This window comes from Sabethes cyaneus, chromosome 2 (assembly GCF_943734655.1).
Source record: "Sabethes cyaneus chromosome 2, idSabCyanKW18_F2, whole genome shotgun sequence".
Lineage (NCBI taxonomy): Eukaryota > Metazoa > Arthropoda > Insecta > Diptera > Culicidae > Sabethes > Sabethes cyaneus.
In genome coordinates this window covers 34,196,320-34,220,195 of record NC_071354.1, presented here as the reverse complement: position 1 = coordinate 34,220,195, position 23,876 = coordinate 34,196,320, and positions in this window count along the sequence as shown.

Sequence of the window (23,876 nt, the reverse complement as noted above, 5' to 3'; positions counted from 1 at the left end):
TAACTAATCATACATAGATTGCCCATCTTACGATTACTTGATCTGCCAGGCCAAAATAATTTTTAGAAATGTTCCACCTTTTGATTATGTTTGGGCACTGTAGTGGGTAAAATTTTAAAATAGATTCGAAAACGACAAAGCCTAGAGGACCAAAAAAGAAGCCCGTTTACATGGCTTACAAGGGAGCCGAAAGTTCTGTCATATTCTAGCGACACATTCAATTCTGAAAAGACGCAGTTGATATGATTAGGTTCGCCTGCATCTGGAAGTAAAACAATAAAGTCTTATTGTTGTTGTAGAGCAACTATTGCATAGAACAGTTTCCCTAGCAAACAATCGTCCTAGATTCATTTCATGTAAAGCGATAGTCTTTATTTGTAATTAAACCATCAGGGTGATGCTACTGAAAAGTTTCTACGCTGCAAGAATTTTAAAATAATGATTGTTGAGCTTACACTATGCAACCTGTAAGTCCCGCTTGCCCCGGGGTACCTTACTAAAGTTAAGTCGAGCAAAAAAAAATCTACTATTATACAGTGCTTTTGCTTATGAACCGTGACATCCTTTTCTGCTTCAATCAGATCATTAAACAGATGAGTGTTTTATTCAGATCAACAGATCAATAGTTCAGCATTATAACTAGGTGCCTTGACTTAGTCAGCTCTTTGTATTTGTAGTTTCCCGTTGCAAAGCCTCCTTTGGCTGATTGTTTTTTGTTTTGTTGTTTGTTGTTTCCTTTTTGTTTAAACAAGTCGCTCAGCTGCTGACTTTGTGGTGCTAAACACCTGTCATTATTTAATGATTCTCCATCGGCTTTGAATTTTGCTGTTGGTTTTTGCATTTCAATCATTACATGTATGTTTGGCTATTGACTCGAAGTATTACTAGCATCGTTGCCTCGGAGGATCCAGTCTGTTAAAAGCCGTTTATGGTCAAGGCATATTGCCAGGCCAATTTCATCCACTAGCCATGTAGAATACCTACAACTATGTAACTGTTAGCGTACCTACTAATTGCGATGCCATCAAAGATGACTAACGAAACGTGCGGGGTTACGCTCTTTAAACTAGTGAGAAAGGATTAAACAAAAAACACAACTCGTGCACTCATTCGTCGTCGACCTGATTAATGGCATTCGTTTCGATTGGACTTATGCAATGCATCCATAGCAATTATCGCTTATTATATCACTTCGATCGCAATTCATTTGTCTGCCCTTTGAAATGGGGCTTCGAGATCGCGTCCACATTTTCCACTTCATCGCTTCCCCTCGTTGGCGTTGGTTGGTTGGCTGACTGCATCATCATCATCATCATCATCGGCGCATAGCCGAATCTCTTGCTGGCTTGCCAAATTTATGCTGCATATGATTTTCGCTTCCAAGCAAGTGGTTTCTCGGTTCGCCAAGAAAAGGCGAAAGAAAAAAAAAACTCTGCTGCAGCTGCTTTCTCCTGTTCGGCCGTCATTAGGTAATTTTCGCCTCCCACAAGGCTGCTGCTGGCTGCTCACCTACTTTTGTCGGAGGGGTGGCGGGGAAAAAAGAGCATCTCAATAAATGTTAAAAGTGTAACGATGCCGATGTTTTTCACCGAAACGAAAAGTTCACAGCTTCCATAAATTATCTCCGAACCGGTATTAAAACTTGGGTCGACCGCGGCACTGACTGCAGTCCAGAAGAAGTAGCTCACGCGAGAGAGCGGCGAATTAATTTTTTCGAGCACTTAGTGCGCGGCTGACCACGCGAAAATCGCTGCAAGTTGCGCTGCGGAAGCAAAAAGCCGTCCGTCCGACGACCGACGGTCCGCCCGTCAATCCCGGCCGGGTGCAATCAAGCCATTAATCGGTGGACACTCGGCGGGGCTCGGTTCGGCTGCATGTGATAGCGACATAATAGCATAATAGCATAGCTGCTACTACTGACTGGTCGATGTTACATTGAGGTAACGTAAATTACTGGTCGATTAAATGGTTGCGACGTTTCGGTTTGCCTGTTAATGAGTGTAGTTTCGTTTTACATTGGTTAACACAATTGCCCCGAAATTGTTTACAACACTCCTAGTGGATGTAATGTTACGTTTTTGCCTCCTCTGTTGAAAATTGATTAGCCACTGTTGGTATTTTATTACATGAAATCTAATTATAACACTATTATTACGAATGGTTTTGATTCCGTTTCATTATGTATAATTTCATTCAAATTATGCATTATGATTCGTATTGTTGATTATCACAGATATGCTATTACGACTGAAATGCTACTAGGCGCGTGTTACGGAACAGCTTTTGGCCCCCTGGGCCAAATGCATTCGATCACTATTTGATCGTTCGAACTATACGCACTAATTCGGTCTAATTTCTATCATAATAAAATCAACGTCGTAAATTATGTTAAAACCTAAGACAAGGTGCCGAAGCATTCTGCAAACACAAATATCAAATTATGAAGCAAATCTTTCAGCTCACCGAGCACGCGATTCGGCTTTCCACAATAAAACCGCAACACCACCGGCCGGCCAGGCTGGGTCGGGCCGGGAAAAATTAATTAAATTATACAACCACATCTATTCGGGTGCACCCCGGAGCAAAAGGTCCACAGCAGCAGAGTGAACCCACTAAAAACGGACCCGTCCGATGCGCTAGCGCTAGCTAGTCGAACGCGGTCGTACGCCGCGGCGGCACATTGGCCTCTGGGGGTCCGAAAAAGCACGTTTAGCCGGGCTGTTTCCTATATAGAAGCTTGCCGTAAAGGGCCTCGGGCCTGAACTGTGAAACAATAATTCAATCCGAGAGTGCAACCTGTTTCTGCTTTTTTTTTCGTTGCTACTGGTGTTGCTTAGTTCTCTCTCTCCATAGCATAGACTTTGTTTTCGATGGCCGGCACTGCTGGCTGCCGGCGATTAGAGGGAGCGTTAATTTCACACACAAAGCATTTGACTTGTAAACATTCATACTTACAAAACACAAAACATACGTACAAAAACAAAAAACTCGTACGATATGGCAATTGTGTTTTGCTCAACTTAGATTTTATTATTCATTAGCTCCTGGCTTCGGTAATTGGCTGCTTAGTTGGAGCCTTCTTCCCTCCGGCAGGACGCAAAAGCGAAAGGTAGTTATTATTAGTAGTTCGCACCGACCGACATCATCAATAATGTGTTTGCTAATCTTCTGTTTTTTCTTTTACTTTTTGCGATGTTGAGCTGCACCTTTCCAAAGTCGTTTTGATTCATAGTTTATTGCTTATGTTTGTCATTAAGTCGACTTGGCCAATATTGATCTCGATAGCAGTCGTTTCTCAGTAAAAAAATGTATTTATTAGTTGCAGTGATCACAATTATTACATAAAATTTAAATAAGCCGTTTGTTATTTGGATGTAGGTTTTAAGTAACGAATATGCTATTGGCAATAGCCTTTGGTTCATAGCCTAGCACCTGAGGTTGGTTCAGTTCAATGGAAACAGATTATATTTTGATATATTTCTTGTATGGATTCTTTTACCATTCAATATTTTAAAACGAAAATACAATTCAAAGAGAACCGTCTCAAAATTTGTGGTAACAAAATAGAAGATTGCATAGTTTGAAGGAGAATTTTTGACAATAATTTCGTATCCTTAATTAACGTGTCCTAATAACTCCGTGTTATTGTTTTATGTATTTGAATTTATATGCTTTATTCTTACTAATTGATTTTCTTTTCATCCCATTTCAGGTAAATATGACCTTTTCCTAGATAAATACTTGTAAGTAATTAAATACCAATAAAAATATCTACCAGCTCAGCTCAACAAATACTTTCAGGTAGTGATACAGGCTTAATTTTTATAAGGTTTAATAACACTTGAAATCTTTGCAATAATTTGTGGACTGTACACGTGGGGGAGGGATTTCTCTGCCAGCGTGCCATCGATCCAACTGCCCAAAATCTTGGCTAACAGCAACCTGTACCTTTAACATAAAAAACTTATACTTATACTCAATCGACTTTGACTGTAGAGAAAAATAGGCAATGTTCTAGTAAATGGAACAACTTTACGCGGTTGAGAAACTTTGTAGGTCGTGAAACAAAACAACTAAAACAAGTATTTTTGCGTATTCCCTAAAAATAATAGCACATACATACCTTTTAGGTCAATTACAATATGTTGAGTTTAATGGTATAAAATTAAACCTATCTAATTTCACAAGCAGGGTCACGCAAGGGTTACCTCTATGACCGCTTTTGTTTTTTTATGTTTATGGGCGATCAGCCTGATAAAGTTGCATTGCAAATTTCAGCCGTACGCTGCTGATGATAATTTCCGAAATCTTTTCGGAAAAGGTAATCAAAAATGATGACGCAGTGAATAAACTCAATTTGAACATTGGCAAAAACATGCTACTTTCATAGGCAAGTACTTGCCATGGCTCCTAGCCTGGGTTCATTTTCTGTTGCATCTAGATACTACTTAGCTACATCTACATCTCTGCCACATTTCTACACATCGCGTGTGCACACTAATCTCCAACATCCGGTCCGGGATGCCAAGAACAACACATCATGAAAGCGCCTTATCCGCCTAACTCAATTGGGCCTGCTGCAGTTACCGAATGTCGATCACACTTCTCTCGCTCCTGTCATCCAAGACGTCCCGGCCCTGAGCCTAGCGATGGTCAAGACCGGTCGCTTTCAAAACGCTGTTCGCTCAAGTTTTAAATCCCGCACAGTAAACCCCCCAGACAGTTCAAAAGTTGAACGATTGTGGGTCGCCATTGCCAATGTTGACGCATCAATATACTTTTGCGTAGTCTACATCCTCCCCCCGAACGGGTAAACGCCGACAATCTTATCGATTGCCATCTTGAGCTACTCACCTGTGTTGTTTCGCAATTGGTATGAATATGAATATATGGTACTACCACCTGCCTTAGCAGAACATCCGTTCATAGCAATGAGCCTATCATGTCAAAAAGAGTTGAACATATTCAACGATTGGTCATGCTTCCCAACTCTTGTATGAAGGGCCAAAAGGGAATTGGTCGATAAGCAACATCACTTACACGTACCAGGAATTTAGAGAATCTCCTTCCAAGGGCTAAGTCGCCTGAGTCAATCGTTGAATAAACCGTATTAATGCAGAATGACCCCAGCAGGTGGGGAGAAGAGCCCGCTCATTATCCACGATGTGTTGTTAATCGGGCCAAGATTTTTTTTTTTTTAATCCTCTTTATTTTTAAAATTTTATATGTACATGGTTAAATTGTGTATCAAATTCGCAACATTCTGGCTTGATTGAGGTGTTTCGTTTATGAATATAATATATCTAATGAACATCTTCATTATTCTTCTCATGCCGTTTGGATGATTTGCTCTTTGCAGCTCTGGGTATTGTAAAGTCTTGAAAGATTGAATTCTAGCTATGCTTGATAATTCTGTGAATATGTAATTCCATAGTGGTTGAATATACGTGCACTCTGAGTATTTATGTTCCAGTGTCTCAACAGCGTCACAATTCGCACAGTTGGGCGTGTCTCTGCGGTTCTCTCTGTGATTCAGCTGGTGATGGTCTAGTTTTTCGTTGCAGAGTAGGTAATATACAGACTTCTCCTCAGATGTCAATTCTTTGCGGTTTATGTTTCTCCAAACTTTGGGCCAGTCCCTGTTAGCGTCACGTTCGATGCGATTTTCTGGGAGTCTATGGAGAAAGTGTTTGTATATCTTTTGCGCTGTCGATTCGGTTATCACTTCTAGCGGAATGCTAAGAAGTTCTTTTATTATCTCCTTGATATGTGACATTTCGACAGGGATGTTTTGTATCTCTCTTCGGCTCCTGGTCTGCAAAGCGTATCCATTTTGGTAGGGGAGTATCCTTCTGGTTTCTTGAAATCGATTTACTAGAAGTGACTTGCTTTTTCGAAGCGGACAGTGTAACCCAAGACCTCCGTTGATTTTCGGTTTAACAATTTGTTCATATCGAACTCTGTGCGGAGTTCCACTCCAAAGAAACTGCGATATTCGTTGTTTAATCACTGTTCCTGTTCCAGCTGGCAATGGTAATATAGATGCGATATACCATAACTTGGAGCATATGTAAGTATTCAGTATCCAAGTTCTCTGCCTTACATTCATTATTCTCGTATGATTTAACCAAAGAAGTGAGTTCAGATTACGCTTTAATTTGTCCCAGTTAGAGTTAACCCTAGAAAGTTGACTGTTTCACTCTCCCTAGGCCCACCGCTTCAAACAAGTGCTCTAATGGTCCCTCCCTCTTCCCGATTCTAGTTTATTTATGAAATGTGGTATATATGAGTAAAAATAGAACAATCTCACCAGCAGTCCTTGGAATGGAATAGAGTTGCGTCCTTTTGGTTTCCATAAGTGCTTCTAATAATTAGTTTAATTTTTTCTTCTGGTATCCAATATCCATGTGCAGTATTAACACTCGTATTGGCCAAAGGCTAATAATTAAAATAACTTATTTTATGCTTACCTATTAACAAGGTCGTGTGGCTCCGCCGTCTGCCCAAAACCTCGATTTTCAGATCAGCCAGCCGGGAACCACTCAGCATCGCACCTCCTAGCTTGGCTACTCAATAGAGCATTACCGGGTATGGCCACGTGGAGGCGCAAGGTAGGGGCTTGGGAAAGCTAGAGCTATATTGGACGCTCCTCATTTGCCTTCCCCATTTCATACCCCTGAGTTGTTTCGCAATTGGTATGCAAAAATTGCTTGACTGCGCTGGACTCCGTCAAATATACAGGATTAAAAACGAGAACCATCGTACTTTGGATTTGTGCTATGTTAGCGATGCATTATACGTAGATTGCATGGTTATGGAGGCTCCGGCACCACTTGTAAATTTCTGTAGACTAAACAGTAAGAGATTAGTTCACAATAATGCTTCCGGGATATTTGTGAAAGCCTCTCATATGACTTCAGTAGGGCCAATTTCAATGGAATGAACGATTATCTGGCGTACGTTGATTGGGACAAGGTTTTTCGTGATTATGATGCTAGTCTCGCTGCGTCGACCATTTCTAGCATCATTGTGTGTGCTATCGATAAATTCGTACCCGTTCTAAGCTCGTACCGGTTAAATCAGCTTGGACAAAAGCCGATCTCAAGTCCCTCAAAACAGTGAAACGTTCCGACCTTAGACAATATAGCGAGTACCGTACTGACACTACAAAAATAAGATATGTCGAAGCAAATACTGTTTAGTTACATGCAACTCAAGGATTTCCCGCAGCGTCGCTTGAGGGCAAACCCAAAAAGATTCAGAAGCTACGTGAATGAAATAGCATAGCATAGCACAGACAACCGTACACATCATGGGTGACTGACATGATGTACCCGTAAGTACACCATACACCTGGCCATGTCCTTTTTTTTTGTCGGAAGATTTGACCACTGTCCCATGGCCATGTCCTTACGATTGTAGAAATGGGTACGTTAGTTGATCACCTACTTAAAAAGATGCGCAAAAGCTCACGCAATCTTCATAGGTGTTCTTGTACCCAGTATATACGATATGAATAAAATATTAAAAATAAAATGAAATGAAGCATATATGGGAAAAATATAACAATCTCACCATCAATCCTTCGAATGAAAAAATTGCGTCAGTTTCCATCATCTAATATCCAATAATTAATTTAATTTTTCCTCACGATATCCATGTGCTTTATTTAGGCTTGTCTTAATTGTACGATAGGAGGTGCTTGAGCTAAAACCGAACAGATAATTAAAATAACATATTATACTTACATGCTACCAAGGCCGTGTGGCTCAACCGTTTGCATCTGGAAACCACGCGGCATTGCACCTCCTAGCTTAGCTACTCAACAGAGTATTACCGGGTATGGCCATGTGGAGATGCTAGGTAGGAGATTGGGCTGGCAAAAGCTATGTTGGTCGCTTTCTCGTTTGCTTTCCCCATTTCATACCCTTCAAAAGCTACGTGGATGAAATGTGCAAAAAATCAGGATTGCCATCTACTATGTTTGATAGTCAAATTGAAGCCGATTTCACTGCTGACATTGCCAACTTGTTCATTAGATTGAATCGTACGCCGCCTTAAAGTCCACAAATAGATTAAGGGCCTGCAAATTGTACTCCCGGAACTTGATTAATAATTGACTCAGGTTAAACATCTGATCCGTCGTCGAACGACCCTCACAGAAACCAGTTTAGTACACACCGACGAAGAACTACGCCAACGGTCTCAGTCTACAGAACTGTTGATATACGATAAGCTGTGCTTTAGAGTGCAATAACCATGTATCTTTAACATATTATTAAATTTCCCTACATTAGCGTGTAACGTTTGACATTTAACTCTGCTATTATTGATATTTGTAATTTCTCTTTTCGAATAAACGTTGATCTGTTCGGAGATACTGTGCGTGTTTCGCGCGTGCTCTTTCATGCTATGGACCCAGCACGTTACAACGGGAATGCACCCAATAGGCAGAAATAAGCAGTATTTACCTCTTCATTCAACAGTATTTGGTAGTTCTCCTTGCATTTTGTCAGTAAGCAGGTTGCCAGCACTATCATTGCACATCACAGACATGGCAAAATTTCTGCTTCTTACCGTTTTGTAGAAACTCCGTGTGTCGTTGCTGGCGAATCGCTCCTTTGCGTTGGCGTGCACGTGCTCCTCGTATTCGCGTTCTTTCAGACAGTGAGTTGCTTTTTCCGCAACCCCTGTTTCTCTATATCTTTCACTGTTCTGACCTGTAGCTGCAGTCGACTCTTGGCTTGGTTCTTCTAGTTTGTCACTATGGCATGAAATCAGCTGTTACGCTGTCTTCCAAGCGTCGTGTCTACCACCTCTCTCGCAGTTGTTTCAATGGCTCTATGCATGTTCCTCCACCACCCACTTATATGTTCTTTCATTTCTTCCTGCTGTTCTGCGATTTGTCGATCACCGTACCGTACTCGAGAGGAGCCATGGAGAGTGCCCAAACCATGTTATGAAAATCTCACCGATGTTCCAAATGCGCGTCTCGGGAGGGTGGAACTCTTTGGAAAACGTAGCATTCAACAGTCTGAGGCTCATAAATTTGGCCGTGGACAGGGCTATCCTGCGCTCAGTGTACCTATTTTGCCTATTTAACTGTAACACCTCAACCAAGCGAAATTCGAAAATGTTATGTATGGGGCATTTATAGAGTCAAATATTATCCACAAGATTGCTGAACTGAGTATTGCTCTATCTTATATATTTACGGCGCACTCCCAGTTCACACTGGGTGGTGCGCAGAGAACGCTCTCGGTAAAATAGGAGAACTGAGTGCAGTACAGCCTTGCCCGCAGCCAGAGGAATGGCCATCTGCAGTATCTACGATCCACGTCTGTCTGTCATTGATGTATGGCAGCGATGTCGGATTTACGGATTTAGACATATTTCGACGGATGTAGGAGTTTTCTACGAAACTACGAATCAACTGCTCGTATCAAGCTTTCAGGAAACACAACAAAAGGGCGATGATTAAAATATGAAGAAAAGGTGACAATGGAGTGGTGAAAATGTGGCAAAAATATAACGAAAATAGTGCTTATCTCTAGATAACGAAAATACCGAAATAACTTGAAAACGACGGAAAGGTGTCAAAAAACAGAAAAAAGACAAAAAACGTCAAAAACACGTTTAAAAAAACGAGGACGTAAAAAAACGAGAAAATATGCAAGAAAGAGATAAAAAGATGGCCAATATGCAACAGAAAGATGTCGAAAGAACGATGAAAAGGCAGTGAACAGATAACATTTTTGTTGTTCTGAATATGACAGAAAAGACAATGAAAAAATAACCAAAAGATGATAAAGAGACAACAATAGAAACCGGAGAAACAATGATAAAAGACAATGAAAAGATGGTAAAAATACAAAGAAAAAAGCCAAAACCGCAACAAAAAACTACAAGATATACAGCCCTAAGGATTGTACGAAAGGTTGACGGAGGCCTATGTTAATATTGTATTGTAATATTTTGATAACATGTTTTACTCGATGAAGTATTCCTTTATGTCAGATTATTAGAGCAATGACTAATACAGACTGCCTTTCTGGCATGTGTATGTTCATAAGTATGTATCGCCTCCAGCTTGGTTCATTGTTGGTGATTGAATTAGCCAAAATTCCATCCCGGAAGGCACATAATTATCATGACATTCGGGCTCCTAGTAAATATTTCAAGATAAATGTGAATATCATCCATCAATCAGCCTTGGTGGCCTTCAGCATCAAGTAATAATTGAAGATAAAATTGAATTTTCTTTCAGCTGAAATTATCTCTTCGATGTATCAGCAACAGCAAAAATTGTTTTAGGGAATTTTACAGTATTATAGCTTAGTAATTTGAAGGGAACGCCACAAAAGTAGTATATATTTAGTGTTTTAGGAACGATAAACTAAACATTTTTACAAGAAAGTTAATTTGCAATTATAAATACAAATTGCAGATTACGAAAAATTTTATTTAACCTTCATTTAATTTGTTGATGGCCCTTAAAAGGGCCATTGGTTACCAATAACATCAAAGTCAAAGCAAGTGCAGCGCAAATACCGGATGTCTTCCCTTTTGGCATGAATGGCAACCAGAGGGGTGGTGTGGGTGTCAAACTACACACATTGTCCATGTTCCACCCATTGGTTTTGGTACTTTTGGTTCTGGTACCTACTTACTGATTGATTCATCTTAAAACTACAGAACCTAATCAGAAATCACAGCCTATTAGCTATAATTTAACTATTACTAGCTGTTATTTTCAATATGAAGGCTACAGAGTTGTCGCTATCCATGGATATTTTGTCCGTCCAATTTTGACAATTTCACACCCCTGATGGCAACAGGCACGTAGGTTATCGGCATCGTTTCATTGTATCCTGCACCGAAAAGCTTTTACTAGCAGCCATCATTGCAGTCTGCTTCCGCTTGTCATTCGTACTTACCTTGTTTTTACATACATTTTCACTATTAAGCGTATGAAAGATTATTATAAGTATGTTACTATAAAATTGCTGGACATTTTATCTTTCCAACGACATAATAACAGTTATGTTTCGTTCAGTTGTATAGAAGTTATTAGCATTTGAAATCTTTCATTCAAACGTTACACTTCTATTTTCATTTTCACAAAGTGCTACCCTACCCAGTATAGTAAACAAAGACGTAGTTTGACGTAGGATTGTCAAAAGTGTACAGAAAGAGCAAAATCCGACGAAAAAAGCGACAAAAATTCCAATACACAGAGGTCATAAAACGACGAAAGTACGATCAATAGATGACAAAAAGGCCAGCAAATGACTACAAAAATACACTTATGACGAATACAAAAAAGACAACAGAGCGCAGCGAAGAGAAGTCGAGAAAATAACAATAAGATAATGAAAAGATGACGAAAGAAAGGCAAAAAGGCAATGAAAAGCTAATGGTAAAGTGATGACAAAAGGTGAAAATGTCAAAAAAGACAATAAAATACGACGAAAAGACTATAAATGGATGCAAAAAGGGGCGATGAGTACAAGATAGAAAAACCGCAAAACAGCAACAATAAATGCCAAAAAAGTCTACAAATGGCAATAAAAAAATCGCTATCAAGAGCAACCAAAATGCTTCGAAAGACGATAAAAAATAATAGTGAATCACTGTAAAGAGACAAATAGACGATGTGAAGATGCCAGATAAGCTAACGAAAACAGACAAAACCGATGTTAAAAATCCGATCAAATAAAAAAAAACAATTTATAACATAATTCTGAATAATAAGCTTTTATAACAAAATCTCCTTTGCGTTTTGTTATAAACTTGGTCTCGTTAGTAGCAATTCCAGCTCAACTAAAAGACCATTTTTGACTGGACTATTTTTGATTAGAATGAAATTTTCCTGATGTGTTGGATACCACGCAAGAACTCATTTTCCACTAAACTTGATTTTTTTCGTCAAGAGTAACTTTTCAAAAGGGCGTCATTAGAAATGAGATTACTTTTTTTCATATCAAAAATCATATAAATCATAAAAAACTACCTATTTGATCAAAATGGCGTCAAAGGAAAAGTTGTTTTTCAAAGAAAAAGTTTTTCAAAAATATCCAAATTCTGCAGTTTTTGGTAAAACTCAAACGAAATCAAATTTTACGCATTGTTTTGAACAGATCAAGGCCCCCCCTTCAGTTGTCTAGTATCAGAAGGACAAAAACTTTAAAAAATATTTGTAATGGCCTTACTACAGTAGATGTAGATATAGCATTTCCCGGTATGGTCATCGATCGCCATCGTTTGACTTAGATCTGCGAGGAGGCGTTAGGCGCTTTTCCATCTTAATATATTTATACCACTAAGCGCATCAAGATTTTGCTTGAAATCGAGTTTATAAAAAAAGTGTGTAAAGTATTCTGAGTTGAGTAGAGATTAAAAATAAATTCGATGTAACTTAGAATAAAATCTAATTTAGAGTAACTAAATACAAATAATTTTCAAATTTATTTCTGTGTGAAACCCAGAAATTGCAACGAAAATAGACTAGAGAAGCTGGAACCATCATGATGTAACCCCCCTTAAATGCAGCCCACCCATGTAATTGTATTGCGTCAGTTTCCTATGCTCACGATATCAATTTCCCATCAATTCCGTTCAATAAAGCAATCGAATCAAACAAACATTTACATTAGCCGTTTCCGGTACTTGTACATGAACATGTACACACACACATATACATAGGCACATGATAAATGATCTGTACGAGGGCGATAATTTCGTGGTATATAATGGACCACCATCATTTCAAGCAGTGATTATCATCGTCATTATCAAACATCTTCGCTTCCACGTGAACCCAGCGAGTGCGGTTTTGATTTCCTGAGGAAATCCTAACCCACTTCGGATGTTTACCTCCCACTGCCGGCTTGTGTGTGCAACCTTCAGTTCACTGAGTGCTCTCGTCCAGCATCTAAATTGCTAAGTAATCCAATGTCAGCCATGGCAGCTGAAGCAAGCAAGTAACAAGCTGACACTGCGTTCATCTACCACTTACAAACATGGAATGCGATGCTCGCACTCCTCTCACCTCGGATCGAGATTCAATCGGTTCTATGTAGCCGGCAATGTGATGCCACAATGTGATGCCGCCGCTCCTCAAATCGAGCTTCGTTTGTGTAGCTTCGTTTTGTCATAAATAGTGCACATAGAGTCGTGCCTTCGTGAAACTGGATCGAGTCCTCCACGGCAAGCCTTGGCGGTTGTTCTGATCGAACTGCTATAATTAAACCGAACCGATTGAGTGTTTAGGTCAAATACAACACGGCAAGCAAAACCGGATGCAATCAGGCCTGTAAAAATGATCCTGTAAAAATGTTTTTGATTGATAAATTAGAGATTCAACTGCGTAGAAGTTCGACACGCGGAAACTACCTTCACCGCAAGCATCAGACTGTCCTCTTTCGGACAGCCGCCGCCGTTCACCAATCGATCAAAAATGGTCATGAAGCGAACGAAAACAAACAAACCGACAGCAAAAATGCGGCACTTTCGCAGCCGCAGAGGTCAACTCGTGGCTCAATTTCTTGAAAACGGACCCCATCACCACCTCGCGGACCTCATCGCACCCACAGCACCCAGCTGAACAAGCCACGGGCTAGAATGTGTACAGAGACAGAGTGTCGAGTTGAAAATTTACATCTTCATCCATCCGAGCCGAGGGTCAAGCACCGCAAGCTGAACTTGAAATCCGTTAAGGATCATCGGATCGCATCGGATGGACAGTCGATGGCGTTGATGGCGATGATGGCGGTTCGCTGGCACTTCATCGTCCGATTTGCCTTGAGACGCGTGTCGATCTTGACGAGTGTGGCGGACGACGATCGAGTAAGCCATCATCATTTGCGTTTTATTAGTGAATAAATTTAATTTCTTTTTACCTCAAACGGTTGTAACCTACCGGGCGTCTCCACATTAATTTGAACCTGAGCTGAACGTGAGCTTCATGATACCTACCCGATGCGATGGCTGCTGCATTCCCGCAAGATAGGACCGATGCAATCAGTCAGCAGCGGAGAGTGTGAAGTGAGCGGAAAATCGAATCCATCCATCGCCTGGCCGGATAATTACGTTCAATGAACCGCGTAATGGTTTCGATAACTTTTTTTTCCAGCTCGTGCTGTTCACATCCTGCAACCCTCACACGACGAACGGAACATCGCGATGATCCGCACCGAGATTGGCATTCGGAGATGCGATGCGATTCAAGTCGCGAGAGAGGGATGTGTCCGGATCTGGGGTGAGTGAGAAGTGTACGCACATATCCGTGAACATTAGCGGACACCCCCTGGTCCGCCTGCCGATCGGTCGGTGGTGGCGGCATGTCCGACAGACAGTCGATGTTAATGAACAAAGTTCGTGGTCTGTGCGCATCAATTATGTGGATAACTGCTTTATTTCATGACCACCAAATTGGGCGGCTGCTGCGAGGCCGCGAAATGTTGGTGCGATGGGGAAGTTGTACTGTTGTGCTTCAATTCAAAGAGTGATTGTAAAATTATACTTTTGCACAATTGAATGAGAGGGAGGGGGCTTTTTCAATGGGACGTTAGTGAACTAGGGGAATGAAAAAATCGCAAAATGTAATCAGAAATGCTTTAAACTTGAGCGGTAGTCAAAGAGAAATTGTCTAATCGGTTGCACAACAATGTGTGTCATTAATTAAAATTTAATCATCTAAATCTGGTTAGTCTGGTGATAATTTTTTCAGTGGGTTTGTTCGAAAACCATTGAGAAAATCTGCAGGATATTAGCAAATGGACAGTTTGTTGGGAATGTGCAATGGTTTTTCCTAGGTTCAAGGTTAATTTTAAACGAAAAATTATGAAAAGTATTTCAGTGTGTATATAAAATGATTATTTTTGCAACACGACTGATAAATGTCAATATAAGTGCAAAGTTCAGGAACATGGGAACAGATTACTTCTGCACAGATTGTGATTTGAGAAGCTATCGTTGTGCGAATTAGTGCGAAAAATCGCAAAGTGTCCAAAGCCTGCGGTGTTGAACACCGTTATTCGTTAAGAAAGGTGAAAAAATAATACTGTGTAGGATTTACCGAAAACCCGACACAGGAGGGACCGATGGATCGAGATAAGGAGCTTTAACGAGCACCTAAAGGGACTTGTGTACAGCAAATTTTTACGAAGAAAAGGTTTCCTGAAAAAATCTGATCGGTGCGTTTGGATGGACGACGAAACGTAGGCATGTAAAATTGGACACAAGAACACTACCCGTTTCGCAATTTTTTAATGCTGTACAAGGGACAAGTGTTTCTGATGACGTACGATACATCAGAAAGGAAAAGTTTGGAAAGAAAATCACAGTATGACAAGTAATCTGCTCGTATGGGTTGAAAAGTTCTTCGTATTTCACAACGGACACGATTAGCACTGCGGAGGCTACAGGAAGGAGGGTATTAAGTACGACTTCTGCCTATTTACCGAAAGCACACAACTCTTCTAGTGTTTAAGTCGGATCTAGCATCTGCTCAGTATGAAGCTGCGACTTTGACACTGCTCAGAACTGAAAAAGTTGGTTTTGTTCAAAAATGTCAAAAGTGCGCCCAGAACCCGTTTCACCGCCCGAATTACCCTTGTTCATCTCTGGGACGCTCATCAGATTGCATTTTGGATGCTTCTGGTTTCTCTAGCCCAGTCCTGCCGTTTACAGCCAGTAAGTCGTCCTGCAACTGTGTCTTCCAACTTGCTTGCTCTGGCAAGTATACTCGAGAATCAGTTCATTCGCTGTCTGATCCTGTCCATCCAATTCACAGAACTGCTGGCAACGTTTATCTCAGCGTATAAAACTCCGTCTCGGCCCGGCTATTTACTGACGCGAGGATAACGCAACCTAACGACGGCGGCGGGGGCTCCTCCAGCTCTGCTAATGGACGACATTCTTCCGACACATCCGTAATTATCGAGGAGAATGGTAGTCCGACCCCAAGTCGCAAGCAAGATGTCCTAGTCTTCTATCAAAACGCCGGTGGAATGAATTCCGATATTGAAGACTACCGACTAGTCGTATCGGATTGCTGCTGCGGATTGATGATATCATTGACTGAAGTTTTTGGACTGAAGTTCGTCTTAGTAGAATACGAAACCTGGAAATTAAATAAAAAGAAAAGAAACCTGTTCTACGCAGTTTCATGAGTCGAAGTCGAAGTTCGAAAAAAGACACTGAGGAAGCCTGCAAGTCGTAGGTGAAATACGTATCTGTCAAGAATAAAATATACATAGTAGAATTAAATTGGATAAGTTTTCTTTTTATTTAATTTCCAGGTATGATATCATTGTCATTTGCGAAACGTGGCTAAACTCTCAGACGATTTCCAGGCAAGTCTTTGGATCCGATTACGAAGTTTTCCGTTGTGATCGGAACCTCAACAACAGCCGCAAATCCACTGGCGGTGGTGTTCTGATAGCTATTCGACGTGGATTGGAAGCGAGAGCCATTGAGAAGGACTGATAAAACTGCGTAGAACAGGTTTGACGGCCATCAAGTTGAGTGATCGCTTCCTCTTTTTGTGTGCCTTATACATCCCACCTGATCGTGTCCGCGATAACGATCTAATTGACGCTCACTGCCAGTCAGTTAACTCAGTTATGAGGGACGCTATGCCGCCCGATGAGATAGTTATTTTGGGCGACTTCAATCTGCCAGATATCTCGTAGAAACCTGCCCATAGCGGTTTCCTCTATCCTGATTCTGAAAACTCTACGATCCATGCCGGTGCAACTAATCTTCTTGACAACTATAGTGCTGCCACGCTTCATCAAGTTAATCATGTCGTCTACGAGAACAACCGTTCTTTAGACCTCTGCTTCGTAAGCTCACAGGACAAGGCCCCATTTGTCTCAGCGGCTCCATGTCTTTTAATCAAGAGAGTTCCACACCATCCTCCTGTAACCGTCTGCATAGAAGACAAACTCCTTCAGGACTTCGATGAATGTCCAGCTGCTATCTCATATAATTTCCGTAAAGCTGATCAACAAAGCATCAATGATTTGTTGTCTAGTATTGACTGGGCAAACACACTAGATCCCGACGACGTTGAAGCCGCTGCCCAGACCTTCACTCATGTCTTGATATATGCTATCGATCGACATGTACCGAAAAGTAATATCCGCAGTACATCTCATCCCTCTTGGCACACGAATGAGCTACGAAGGCTGAAGTCATACAAAAGAGCAGCATTAAGATGATTCACGAAATTTCGTACGCTTTCACTAAAACCCGACTATACGAGGATAAACAATTTATACAGGTAAGTCAGTCGTCAATGCTTTTCGCGGTATCAACGCAGTATTCAACGAAGATTGAAGCATCACCCGAAGTCTTTCTGGAATGACGTAAACGAGCAACGCAAAGAGTCCGGGCTCCCTTCATCAATGGGATATAACAGGGAAGTTGCTGCCACTCCTCAGGATACATGCCGTTTCTTTTCCAAAAAGTTTGCAAATGTTTTCTCCAATGAGGTATTGAGCGCGGACCGTGTTGCCCTAGCAGCCAACAACGTTCCAAGTCAAACGCTGGGTGCCATCGACATCAATGTTGAGATGATTTCGAAGGTTGCGAACATGCTCAAGTTGTCCTTCAATCCTGGACCCGATGAAGTACCTTCCGTATTCCTGAAGGGACACATAGACTGCTTGCTGACACTGATGCTTCGTTTATTTCAAATGTCCATCTTCAGTGGGATTTTTCCGTCGTGTTGGATATTTGCACATACATCTTACATCATACATAACGGAGGGTATGGCACAACGAGCACAAACAGATGTTTTGTACACCGACCTGTCAGCAGCCTTTGACAAGATAAACCACGCCATCACAATTGCATAACTACATAGACTGGGTGCAAGCGGTAATCTTTTGCAATGGTTTCGCTCGTATCTCACCGATCGACAGTTGGTGGTTGCCGTCGGAGATCATCGATCCGATAGCTATCCAGCCTCATCAGGTATACCTCAAGGAAGCCATCTAGGTCCTCTGATTTTTCTGCTTTATTGCAACGATGTTAATTTGGCCATTAAGGGCCCACGACTCTCGTATGCAGATGTTCTTAAAATGTACTTCCGGATCCGCTCGACTGACGACTATCACTTTCTTCAAAATCAACTCGAGCCCTTTGCCACTTGGTGCGATGAGAATTGTATGATAGTGAACCCGGAAAAGTGCTCAGCAATCACATTTTCCTGTAAGAAAGATCCGATCCTGTTTCGCTATGAGCTCAAGGGCACAGTAATTGAACGTGTTTCGCATATTAAAGACTTGGGCGTTATCTTAGATTCGCAGTTAAAGTAGCATCATGTCTCGTATGTTGTCGCTAAAGCCTCAAGGTCCTTAGGTTTTATCTTTAGGATCGCGAAAAATTTCTCTGACATATACTGCCTCAAATCACTATATTGTCTATATTGTATAGTCCGTTCAGCGTCGATTTCTTAGATTCGCTACAGCATGAACGACGCTATCGGCGGTCTGGAGTGGGCCTTTAATCAAGTATCGTCGTTATTCGACTTTCATCTGCCACGACGAATACTACAGGGCAGATTCACTCGCTTTTTTCGGGAGAGGTAAACCACGAAGAAGATACAGTTATTTTAAGATCTGTTTGTATACGTTTGATAGAATTTTACTCACTTAATTCGACTTGACTATTTTTATTGATTGACCCGCTGATTAATAATAATAAATAAAGAACTGCGGCTCAATGTAGGATACTGGGCTATTATCCAAAGGTATCTTAAGATGAAAGGTAGAATAGACAAGTCCGAGGAAGTTTCAAGAAAAGGCGTGCTTCAGCTTCTAAAATTGTTTCAGTGAACGTTGAGCAAAACCTCATTGGGCATCTTCAGAAAAATTGTAGAATTCTTTAGAAATAAGCAGTAAACCTTGTATTTTACTCGATTCTATTATAACGTACAATTATTTTCATCTATGCAACTAAAACTTATGAATTTGTTCGAAAATTATAGTTACGAACTACACTGAAAACGAATGTTTCGTATTTGGAATGAGAGCATATTCGTAGTATATTTTGCACCAGAACGCATTTGTGGCACGGTTATTATCTGGCATAGGCATCATTATCGATGGTCGACGGTATCGATTGTCGGGATGCGAAGATTCTATAGAAGAGAAAATATACTTGTATAATTATGATCTGCTTACCATACAGTCGTTGAGGTTCTGTGATATGCAACGATTTATATGTACGAAACTTCAGCATTGATTTTACGATTCTAAGTCGTCATAGAAAACAGCATAGAATTCGTAAAACAAGCGTTCGTTATCGTATTATAAATTCCAGCCAAGATTTGAACATACCACGTGAACTTGTTAAACTGGTAGTGCCGTACTTCGAAGCCAATCGGGAGCAGCGTTGCCCGATTTGGCTAAAGCAAAATCTGTAGTTTCACCATCTGTGATCATCATCATCATCATCATCATCATCATCATCATCATCATCATCATCATCATCATCATCATCATCATCATCATCATCATCATCTGTGATCATTGAAAAGAAGCATAGTTTAATTATATTCTATTTTTAATATAAGTTTAATAGTTTTAAAAAGTTTTTGAAAGAAAATTACTACTTTTTTCAATCAACTTAGTGCAGGTTATATTTGAGATTTGCAGTAAATTATTCGAGGACGCTTTTTCTCGATTGTCTTTCTTGATATTTCAACTTTGTTTTTCGGTGTTTTATTCTTAATTTTTTGTCACTTAGTTTTTTCGTCTTCTGTCTTTAACTTCTCGTCTATTTTCTTGCTATGCGTACTGTGTGACATCTTGAAGATCGTCTTTTTGCTGTTCTTTTGTTGTCTTTTTATCGTCTGTTATTCGTTTTCAGATTTTGTGAACATCTGTCTTATTGGCATCTTAAAACCGTCTTTTCGTTTTTTTCCAGTTATTTGTTGTTATTTTTTATCATCTTTTGTTGCGTTTTTGGTTGCTCTTAATGGCGTCATCGTTTTCATTTGTAGTCTTGTTTTGACATTTTTTGTTGCTGTTCATCACTCTTTTTACTACTATTTATAGTCTTTTCACATTTTTTTAATTGACGTGATATTGTTCTTGCTTGTTTTGCGTTTTGTTTTGGCGTCTCATCCTATTTCTGTTGTCTTTCATCTTTTCGCTCACATGTCATCACTTTTTGGTCATTTTTCGACCGTTCTTTCGCTGTCTTTTCGTTTCTCTTTCGTCACAATTTCGTCTATTATTGCTATCTTTTCGGGATTTTTTTACCGGCCTTTGCTCTTTGCTGTCTTTTCTATGTACTCGTCGTCTCTCGTCGTCATTTTTTCATATTTACATGGTATTTTTGGCATCCATTCACTGACGACTTACAGACACTGAGGAAGCCTGCAAGTCGTAGGCGAAATACGTATCTGTCGTGAATAAAATATACATAGTAGAATTAAATTGGATTAGTTTTCTTCTTTTTTAATTTTAGACATCCATTCGCTGTATTTTCGTCGTCTGTGCGTCGTTGTTTTACCTTTGGTTTTGGCACATTTTCTTGCTTTTATCGGCGAGTTTATGCTCTTTTCTTGGCTTTTGTTTTTGCCGTGTTGGCGTCTTTTTCTGTCATTTTGTCGTCTATTCGTCATCATTTTCGACGTCCTTTCACCTTATTTTTGTTGTCTTCTCGTCACTTTTTTGTTCGTTTTCCATCGTCCTTTATGCTAGCAGAACAATAAAAATGTTACTTTCCTATTGCCTTTTCGTCGGCATAATCACAAATGATAGAGAGAAATAGATAGATAGTCGATAGACATATAGAGAGCGAGAGATAGAGATAGAGAGAGAGAATAAAAGGCAAGAAGAAAAGTCGAAATCGAAAAAGAAGACGTGACAGAATGGGATAGAAAACGTTACATAAAAATAGACAAAAGTAGACAAGGAGAAAACGGGAGATAAAGAGAGGAAAAAAGAAGCAAAAAACGAGAAGACTTGAGAGAAAAAGGTGAAGAACGGAAGAAAACAGAAGAAAAATGAGAGAAAAAAGAAAAAAAAACCATAAGGAAAATTAGGAATACGAGACAGAAAATGGGGACAATTTTACAGAAAAGCAGAAAAAACGAGACAAAAAGAAGAACCAGAACCAGAAACCAGAACAGAAAACAAGGAAACATGGGACAAAAACTAAAAACAAAAGGAATAAAGCGGAAAAAATAGAACGTGACACAAAAGGAGTAAAGCAGAACACAATAGGAGGAAGAGTGAAACAGAGGATTCCGAAAAACGGACTAGAAAAGGAGTTGAAAAGCGAAAAAAGACCAAAACCAGTACCGAAACAGGAAGAAAGTCGAAACGGGACTGAAATTGACAAAAAAATGAGACAGGAAAAGAGAAAAAACGGGCTTGAAAACGACAAGATCGGAAGAAAGACGAAAATGAAGCAGAGGTCAATCAGGGCTTCGGAAAAGGGAGAAAAGTGGGACAAAAAAGAAGAAAAAAAAAGAACAGAAATAGAGAAAATAGCGGTTAAACTAAGGAGAAAGAGAGAGAGAGAGAGAGAGAGAGAGAGAGAGAGAGAGAGAGAGAGAGAGAGAGAGAGAGAGAGAGAGAGAGAGAGAGAGAGAGAGAAAGAGGGAAAATGGGACAAGGCAGGGACTGCGGAGCAGATTGCAAGAGAAACTCAAAGGGAAAAGAAGAATAGAAAACGAGAAAAAAGCGGTAAAACGGCCATAAAGGAAAAAATAGGACATAAAAAACTAAAAATGAAACAGAAAAAGAAGGAAACGAGGAAATTAAAAAAGGAAAAAAGAAGCAAATAACAGAATTACTGTGACGGGAAAACGGGGCATCAAAAAACGGAACAGATGAAGACGGAAAATGAGAAGGAAAGGAGATAAAAAAGTCAAAAAAGACGAAAATTGGAAACGAAAAAAAAAATGAAATAGAGAAGAGAAAAGACTGAAAACGGGAAAGAAAATAACTTTTTCTTCTTTGATTGAAATGCGGATTTACTGCAAAAAAAAATTTGTCCTCTGGTTAATGACGGCTTTAAATACCCCAGACGTTAGAGATAATTAGAATATAACGGGTGGCAGTAGTTTAGTTAGTAAATCATTCGAGTACCAACCAAAAGAACGTGAGTGCAAGTGCCACCCGCCATTGCACAACACAATATATTTTTGAACTATATAAAAATTTTCCAGTTAATACAATTAATTCGCATCAGACACTTCCTCCTTAATCATCTAATTAAATTAAATGCACGATAGACGTGATATATTTAGTTTTATTGTTATTCAAAATCATTGTTGTTTCCGATGACTAAGCCTAAAACTTTTGGTGGTATGAACTTATTAATTCTTATCCTGCGCACAGAATTATTGATAGTTTGGTTTCCAATAAAGATTTTGTCAGTTTGGAAATGGGTTTCAATTTTGATAAATAAACTGTTTATTGGAAACGTTTCCAAAAAAGTAAACTGATCTAAAACAGAATTCAAAATGTAGCCCATAAGTTTCCAATCCACGCCAGTTTGACAGACTACATTCCCACGTCCTGAGAATCTTAATTTTTCAAATGCTCCAAATGTCTAATTTTCCGCACCAAATCTTTTTCAAATACCTTTCAGCTTCTACAGTTTTCAGACGTAAAATACTCACTTATAAATAACTCGGAACGCAAACCCATCAGCACCCATCAGCCGTTTGCTTCTCAAATCAACACCAAGCACGCGTTCATCCGTGCTGCTGCTGCTGCTGCTGCAGAAACCGTTTTCGGACCTTGGAAGCTTTGGATGCTTAGGAAATTCAAATTGACAACCAAACACGAGAACCCGGCACGCTCTGCCTTCCGTCGCGGTGCAAGCGGCCGGCGCGCGGTGCAGGTTCTTCCGTTAATTTAATGTTTAAAATTTAAAAAGCCATAAATCAATGTGATTTATTACTAGAATACAAACCCGCAGCAGGCAGCACGTTAGTAGGTAGGTATGCCAGCCGGCTTGCAGCGAGCCATCACCACCGACGACTAGTGCTGCTGCACAGCACCGACTGGGTGGTTGGTAGGTATGCCACCGCCGAGCCAGAAGGTCTTCCTCCTCTAATATCCTCCGAACAAACAGCGACAGAGTCTCTCGGTGTGCTGCATAACCGCGCGAGGCAAGTCTTATGGTCTTGGAAGCTTCTTGGTGCCTTCCGACAAGTCTTAAGATGTGCCGTGGTTGGTGCCCCTTTTGGTGGGCGTTCGAGCTGCCACCGTTCCGTTGGGGTTGGCTCGTGAGTTCTGTCCTAATGAACATATATACAAAACTGTAATAAAAAGCTGTCTAATTTATTTTCTAATATGTTGCCAACTGTGTTTGCCTTCTGACTGGCGCGGGCGATGCGATGGCGTGGGGCTGCCTGCTACTGGCTTACGGATGCTCTTGATTTGTTTGCTAGTGAAGTAAAGTAAAGGCAGGCAGGCAGGCAGACTAAGATGCCAGCCCGCTTCAGCTAATGCCAGTTTTATGCTGGGATGTAAATAAATTTCAATTACTCGACGCTTGCGGGGCGAGATGAGTTTTTTTATGACTTTGCTAGCCGTATGAAGGCTCCTGGCAGTTTTCTTGACGGTTTGCAATCAATACTTGCAATTGGTTGATGTTTAACAACACAATTTACAGACATTGAACTGGCCGGCGAGTTCAACGTTCTGCTTAAAACACCATTTCTATTCTGGTGAACTCGATCCGGGAGAAAGAATTTTACTGTTCCCCATTTTCTCCGGTCTCGTCGACCGGTTTGGAATTCGATTAACGGAATTTTGGGTATTATTTCGGAACCGTCGTCATCCCACGCTGATTCATTACATATTCGAACTGAATTAATTCTACTGCTGCAGAC